We start from the raw sequence: 8,715 nt of genomic DNA, 5'->3' as shown, positions 1-8,715 counted from the left end.
AAATCAGAAAAGAAAGGGAAGTAACAACCAACATCACAGAAATACAAAGGATTATGAGAATATTATGAAAAATTGTGTTCCAAAAGAACTGGACAACCTAGAAGAAATGGATAAATTCCTAAAAACATATAACCTCCCAAAACTGGGTCAGGAAGAAATAGAAAATTTGAACAGATTGATTATCAGCATTGAAGATGAATCAGTAATCAAAAAACTCCCAATGAACACAAGTCTTTGACTTCACAGGTAAATTATATCAAACATTTAAAGAACAGCTAATGTCTATTCTTCTCAAACTACTCCAAAAAACAGAAGAGGAAGGAAAGCTTCCAAATTCATTTTATGAGGCCAATATTACCCTGATACCAAAACCACATAAAGACACTACAAAAACAGAAGAACTACAGGCCAATATCTCTGATGAACATAGATGTAAAACTCCTCAACAAAACACTAGCATAACCAAACCCAACAATACATTAAAAAATTATTTACCATGATCAAGTAGAATTTCCTCCCTGGTTACAAGGGTAGTTCAATATTCATAAATCAATCAACATGATGTGCCACATTAATAAAAGAAAGGATAAGAACATATGATCATTTCAAAAGATTCAGAAAGAGCATTTGACAAAGGACAACATTCATTTATGATTAAAAATAAAAAAAACCTTAACAAAGCAGATTTAGAGGGAAAATACCTCAACATAATAAAAGCCATATGTGAAAAACCCACAGTGAACATCATACTCAATGGTGAAAAGTGGAGAGCTTTTCCCCTAAGATTAAGAGCATGATAAAAAGCTTCTGCACAGCAAAGGAAACAATCAACAGGCAACCTACTGAATGGGAGAAGATATTTTCAAAAAGCATATCGGATAAAGGGTTAGTATCCAAAATATATAGAGAATGTATAAAACTCAACACCCAAAAAATAAATTACTCAATTAAAAAATGAGCAGAAAGTATGAACAGACATTTCTCCATAGAAGACACACAGATGGTCAACAGACACATACAAAAGATACTAACCATCGCTCACCATCAGGGAAATGCAAATCAAAATTACAATGAGATATCATCTCACACCTGTCAGAATGGCTAAAATCAAAAACACAAGGGGAAAAAAACACAAGAAATAACAGGTGTTGGTGAGGATGTGGAGAAAAAGGAAGCTTCTTGCACTGTTGGTGGGAATGTAAACTGTTTGCAGCCACTATGGAAAACAGTATGGAGGTTCTTCAAAAAGTAAAATGTGGAACTACCACATGATCCAGTAATTCTACTACTGGGTATTTACCCAAATACAAAAACACAAATTTGGAAACATATTTGCACCCCTATGTTTACTGCAGTGTTATTTACAATAGCCAAGATATGGAAGCAGCCCAAGTGTCCATGAATTGATGAATGGATAAAAAAAGATAGACATACACACATATATATACATATATATGCATGTGTATTACTCAGCTATAAAAAATAATGAAATCAGGGCACCTGGGTGACTCAGTCAGTTAAGCATCTGCCTTTAGCTCAGGTCATCATCCCAGGGTTCTGGGATTGAATCCTGCATCAGGCTCCATGCTCAGTGGGGAGTCTGCTTCTCCCTCTCCCTCTGCCTCTCCCCCTGCCTCTCCCCACTGGCTTGTGTTCTCTCTCACTCACTCTCTCTCTCTCAAATAAATAAAGTCTTTAAAAAAAAAAGAATAAAATCTTGCCAGAGGGCTGGACAATATAATGCTAGGTGAAATAAGACAGTCAGAGAAAGTCAAATACCATGATTTCACTCATTTGTGAAATTTAAGAGACAAAATAAATGAACAAAGAAAAAAAGAGACAAACCAAAAAAGAGTCTTAACTATAGAGAACAAACTGATGGTTACCAGAGGCGAGGTGGGGGGTGGGGGGAAGGGTGAAATAGGTGAAGGGGATTAAGAGTACACTTACCGTGATGAGCACTGAGTAATGTACAGAATTGCTGAATCACTATATTGTACACCTGAAACTAATATAACATTGTACATTCATTACACTGGAATTAAAAAAAAATAAAATTTTGAATAAAATTTTAAAAATCTTTCTTAATTTTAAAATGAAGATAGAATGTTATCCACAGACCAGTAAGAAAAAAAGAGCTGTATTCCAATTATCCCATAGTGATCAAAGATTGGTAGATATGCAAAATTTTAGAAAATACATCTGATTTAAGGAAAGATTTCCAACAACAAATGACTATGAACAGAATAATCAAGATAAGAGCCTATGAAGAAGAGAGGAAAAGAGTAATGTGCAATAAATCTTCCAAGTAACTATCTTCAAATACAGTTAAATTTAAATTAATAATGATAAACTGAGAATATGGAAAATAAATAGAAACAAGGAGCACTGAAAAAGAAGAGACACAATGCCAGAGATATTCTAACAACAGTCAAGAACAGAAAGCACTAAAGGTGCTCAGCAATTCCTTGTAGCTGGTGGTTGGTACAGGAAAGAAATAAAGCATTACAAATGGGACCAAAGGAGCCTGGTTGAGAGCAAGGATGACAAATTATTCTAAAGATCTCATTGTACTGGGCAGAACAGTGAGGAAAGTGAGAATTCTAGTGGGAGAAAGATTGGTTATCATGTTTCAAATAATAGAAGAGAAATAGATGTCTAATTATAAGTGCTGAAAATTGAAAAGTAGAGTGGAATTTACAAATTAATCAGGGGGAAAGAAACAGTAAACATCTAAGTAAAAATAAATCACAGGGAATTATGGAAGAGATACCAAGAATATTGGTCACAACATAACACTCCTGCAAATACTGGGGCACCTGGGTGGCTCAGTCAGTTAACCAACCATCTGTCTTCCACTCAGGTCATGATCCCAGGGTCCTGGGATCCAGCCCCGCATCCAGCTCCCTGCTCAGCGGGGAGTCTGCTTCTCCCTCTCCTTTTGCTGCTCCCCCCCCCCGCACCCCTCTGTGGTGCTCTCTTGCTCTGGCTCTCTCGCAAATGAATAAATAAATAAATAAAATCTAAAAAAAAAAAATACGCCTACAAATACTATCAGGAAAGACACTCAGCCAGGTTCAGTTGAAACAAAACCTGGCTTCAGGATGTTGATAAGAAAAAAACTAGAAAATGGGTAAAGAGAGGCTGAAAATAAAAGGACGGGCAGAAAGATACCAGAAAAATGTATATTAAGTAGAACAGGGACAGGACAGGCAATATTACTATTAGGAAAGATTAAAGTTAAAAGTGATACAGTGATAGGTTATGTGTATGTATGTAAATACCGATATAAATATACTTACAGACAGAGTCTGATACACAAATTCCTACAACTTGTAAAAAAAATTCCAGTGTGGGGCGCCTGGGTGGCACAGCGGTTAAGCGTCTGCCTTCGGCTCAGGGCATGATCCCGGCATTATGGGATCGAGCCCCACATCGGGCTCCCCTGCTGTGAGCCTGCTTCTTCCTCTCCCACTCCCCCTGCTTGTGTTCCCTCTCTCGCTGACTGTCTCTATCTCTGTCAAATAAATAATTAAAAATAAAATCTTTAAAAAAAAAAAATTCCAGTGTGAAAAATGTCAAAGAGTAGAAGTTGAAATTTTCACAAAGCAAGAAATGGAAACAGTCTACAAACATTAAACAATGTTTAAACTCTACTAGTCAGGGAAATACAAAGTAAACTATCAACAAAACATCAATTCACTCCCATCAGATTTACAAAACAGAACAGTAGCACATTTCTATCAGGGATCTATGAAAGCAGGTTTTTGTTTTTGTAGGGTTTTTTTCCTAACACTGTGAATAGAAATATGAACCGCTACAACTTTTCTAGAAATCTGTCCAGCAAATCTCTTAAAATTTGAAATAGCCTTTGATCCTGCAATCCCACTTCTGGGAATCTCTCTCGTAGAAAGAAGAGCATTAGCAGGTAAGGATATATGTACACAAATGTTTATCACTACATCACGTGTTAAGGCAAAGAAAGTGAATAAAGGAATGGTGCATAAAATATAGTATATCCACACCATGGAATATTATATAGTTATTTTATTTTTTGTTTTTTAAAAAGATTTTATTTATTTATTTGACAGAGAGCGAGCGAGCGCAAGCAGGGGGAGAAGTAGGCAAAGGGAGAGGGAGAAGCAGGCTCCCCGCTGAGCAAGGAACCCAATGGGGGGCTTGATCCCAGGATCATGACCTGGGCCCAAGGCAGACGCTTAACTAACTGAGCCACCCAGGTGCCCCTAAAGTATAAATTAAAGCTGTACTAGTTTTCTTTCAAGGTAGTATTGTTAATTGAGAAAGGCAAAAAAGCAGAAAAGTGTGCAAAATACCATCCCACTAAAACACGTGAACATTTAATCCTATAAGTATCTGTACAAATATGATTATATGTATGATTATGTGAGCACAGATGAATTAGAAATAACAAAGAAACAAACAAAAGAACTTTGTCTCCACAAGGCAAGAAACAACAATTGTTGGAGAGGATGTGGAGAAAGGGGATCCCTCCTACATTGTTGGTGGGAATGCAAGTTTGGTACAGCCACTATGGAAAACAGTGTGGAGGTCCCTTAAAAAGTTAAAAATTGAACTACCCTATGACCCAGCCATTGCACTACTGGGTGTTTACCCCAAAGATACAGACGTAGTAAAGAGAAGGGCCATATGCACCCCAATGTTCATAGCTGCATTGTCCACAATAGCCAAATCATGGAAGGAGCCGAGATGCCCTTCAACAGATGACTGGATTAAGAAGCTGTGGTCCATATATACAATGGAATATTACTCAGCTATCAGAAAGAACGAATTCTCAACATTTGCTGCAACATGGACGGCACTGGAGGAGATAATGCTAAGTGAAATAAGTCAAGCAGAGAAAGACAATTATCATATGATTTCTCTCATCTATGGAACATAAGAACTAGGATGATCGGTAGGGGAAGAAAGGGATAAAGAAAAGGGGGGTAATCAGAAGGGGGAATGAAACATGAGAGACTATGGACTATGAGAAACAAACTGAAGACTTCAGAGGGGAGGGGGTGGGGGAATGGGATAGACTGGTGATGGGTAGTAAGGAGGGCACGTATTGCATGGTGCACTGGGTGTTATACGCAACTAATGAAGCATCAAACTTTACATCGGAATCTGGGGATGTACTGTATGGTGATTAACATAATATAATAAAATAAAATAAAAAATAAAAAAAAAAAAACTTTGTCTCCAGAGAGTTAGATGGACACAACCCACACTGGCAGCTTCCCAAAACCTATAGGAGAGAAGCACCTCAAATAATCGCACAGGCAGGTCATTTTCAATGTTAAAAACGTGTGTATTTGGGCCAGGCCAGGGGTGGTGGTGAATCTCCCCAAAGAGAAAGAATCTAGAAGTAATCTCTTAGACTTTTTAAGCCCGTGGGGGGTGGGGGGTGTTAGCAGTATCACCTTGCTTTTGCTTTACAACAGCAACAAGAATAAGATTTTGAATTTCAAATTTGTGGGCTGTAAACGCATTTGCATCTGAGTCAGTGGTTCTTACTTTGGGTGATTTTGCACCCCAGGCACATCTGGCAAGGTCTGGAGACATTTTTGATTGTGACAACTGGAAGGTGGGGACTGTTAACTGGTATCTAATGGACAGAGGCCATGGATGCTGCAAACATCCTACGAAACACAGGACAGTCCCCCAAAACAACAAATTATCTGACCCACCATGTCAATAGTTCCAAGGATGAGAAACCTTCCTAGAGTGACCAACTATCCTGGTTTGCCCAGGACTGGAGTTTCTCAGAACTGAGGATTTCCAGCCCAAAAACCAGGGAAGTCCTAGGTTATTGAAAATAAAAATGACAGGCAAAATAATGTGGCTACGTAAGATGCACTTTTGGACTCAAGATACTGATCTAAGTTGGACTCTTACCTCCATCCCTACAGACAGATTGCTTCACGGCTCCTTTAAAGTTAATTTGGAGCTACAAATATAAAGAGTTATACTCCATTTAAAGAAAAATTTTCTTTTCAAATAAAAGCTGAAATCAGGACAATGTCCTCATAATTTTTTTACATGGTAAATGGGCATAGAGACTAATCCATGAAAAAGTATACATTTGTCAAAATAAAAACTATATATTTAAAAATGGGGGTTTTACTGTTTGTAAATTATACCTCAATAAAACTGAATTTATAAAATGAAAGTCTTCTCTATATTTTTAAAATAAGTAATCCTAATTTATAGATTAATTCCTAGGTCTAATGTAGGTTTATTTTTTTTAACAGATATATAATTAAAATAACTCACCAAAACCTAAAAAATAAAATTTTGCTATAGAAATATTCTCTGCTTTTTATGGAGGATGTTTCTATGCCATAAGTAACATTTAACACTGACTCAGAAGTATGAAAACTTTATAGATGCAGTAACTCAGTGGTCTCCTTATGTGCCCTGAGAGTCTGTCGGTGGATTTACCTTCAGAATAACATTAAAATAGATGTAACAATTACAGACAACCATTTCTACTTATACCATATTCTTAAAAGCAAGCAAACATTTTCTAGATGTCCCCTACATGACTTTCCTTTCAAATTTATTGCCAGAATTAGGTCATATGCTCGTTTTCTAAAAATTATGGTTAAAAAATGCATATAGGCAAAAGACAAGGGTGCCCACTCTCAACACTCCTAGTGAATTAACATAGTACTGAAAGCCCTAGCTACAGCAATCAGGCAAGAAAAAGAAGTACAGTGTATTAGAATTGGAAAGGAAGAGTAAAATTGTCTCTATTTGCTGATGATGTGATTTTATATATATATAAAATCCTAAAGACTCAACCCAAAAACGTTTGGATCTATGCAATGAATTCAGTAAAGTTGCATGATACAAAATTAACATACAAAAATCAGTAGCGTTTCTGTAGACTAACAACAGATTTTCTGAAAAAGAAATAAATCTATATATACCATTTGCAATAGCATCGAAAACAAAAAAACACTTAGGATAAATTTAACTACAGAGGTGAAAGATATCTATTCTGAAGGCAAAACATTGACGAAAGAAATTGAAGGAGACACAAATAAATGGGAAAGAATCCCATGTTCATGGATTGGAAGAATTAATGCTGTTAAAAGCAATATTATCAAAATCCATGTATAGATTCAATGCAATCCCTATCAAGATTCCAATGGCATTTTTTATAAAATATGTACAGAACCACAAATGACCCTGAATAGCCAAAGAAATTCTGAGAAAGAAGAACAAAGCAGGAGGCATCACACTTCCTAATTTCAAGCTATACTATGAAGCTTTAATCATCAAAACAGCATGGTGGCGGTATAAAACAGACAAATCGACCAACAGAGCAGAAATAAACCCAGGCATATACTAGTCAACTAATATTTGACAAGGGAGCCAAGAATATTCAAAGGAGAAAAGATAGTATCTTCAATAAATGATGCTGAGATAACTGGATATTACATGTAACAGAATGAAACTGGACCGAGATCTTACACTACTCACAAAAATTTATTCAAAATGGATTAAAGACTTACATGTAAAGACCTGAGACCAAGAAACTCTTAGAAGAAAACATTGGAATAAAGCTCCTGACATGGGTCTTGGTAATGAATTTTTGGATATGACACCTTAAACAGGAGAAACGTGCTCCCGGCTGAACAGGGAGCCCAATGCAGGACTCAATCTCAGGACCCTGGGACCATGACCTGAGCCGAAGGCAGACTCTTAATGACTGAGCCACCCAGGTGCCCCAGGCAGAGGTCTTGAAATCATGAGGTAACACACCCAGATTAGAGTTAAAAGAAAGTTGAGACCTTAATCCAGCAAATGTTATTGCTCATTTCTTCCTGACACGTTAGCCGTGGGCTTAATCCAACTGCAGGAAATGGGGAAACAACTGCAGTTACTGAGCTAAAGTGTTTCTTTCACCCTTTATTTGAGCAAAGAAGTACCCCCTGGACGCTCTATGGAGTACTTTATTTTTTTATTAAAGTGCAGTTGATACACAATGTTACATTAGTTTCAGGTGTATAACACAGCAATTGGGTGACTCTATGCATTATGCTGTGCTCACCACAAGCGTAGCTACCATCTGCCACCAGACAACACTGCTATGGTACCACTGACTCTATTCCCTCTGCTGTGCCTTTCATCCCTGTGACATATTGACTCCATAAATGGAATCTACACAGTACTTTATATTAAATTTTTTCCAGGAACAGAGAGTCGACCTGCCTTTTGTTTTGAAAACAGAATAAACATGGATTGGGGGAGGGTATACCTCAAAAGAATGAGATCCTCTCTGAGAAGCATTTTCAGATAATCACAACTTTTATTAGAAAGAGTGAATTACTTGCATCAGGCTAGGGTTGGGCCTTTAAGATCTTGGGCCAGTCACTTACCTTTTCCCACCTTCTCCTACTTTCATCTTTTTTCATGAAACAGCATAGTTGGAGATGATGGCAAAGGTGTCTGTGATTGCAGTGACTTGCCAAAATGACTATGACCCATATCCTATCTATAAACCTCACATAGCTCTTTTCCTAACCCATGCTGCTGCCACTCCCCTCAGCCATTGTGTTGTGGCTGCCTAATTCCCACAGTCTTTTTCTAGCACTTAGAAAATTAAGACAAATAAGAGTATTCTAGTTCCCCACACTGCCCATAGCAGTTAGGAACCCCTCTCCTTAAAAAAAAAAAAAAAAA

This window comes from Ailuropoda melanoleuca, chromosome 1 (assembly GCF_002007445.2).
Source record: "Ailuropoda melanoleuca isolate Jingjing chromosome 1, ASM200744v2, whole genome shotgun sequence".
In the NCBI taxonomy this organism is placed as follows: domain Eukaryota; kingdom Metazoa; phylum Chordata; class Mammalia; order Carnivora; family Ursidae; genus Ailuropoda; species Ailuropoda melanoleuca.
The sequence above is the reverse complement of the archived record's forward strand: the minus strand, read 5'-3'. Positions refer to the sequence as shown.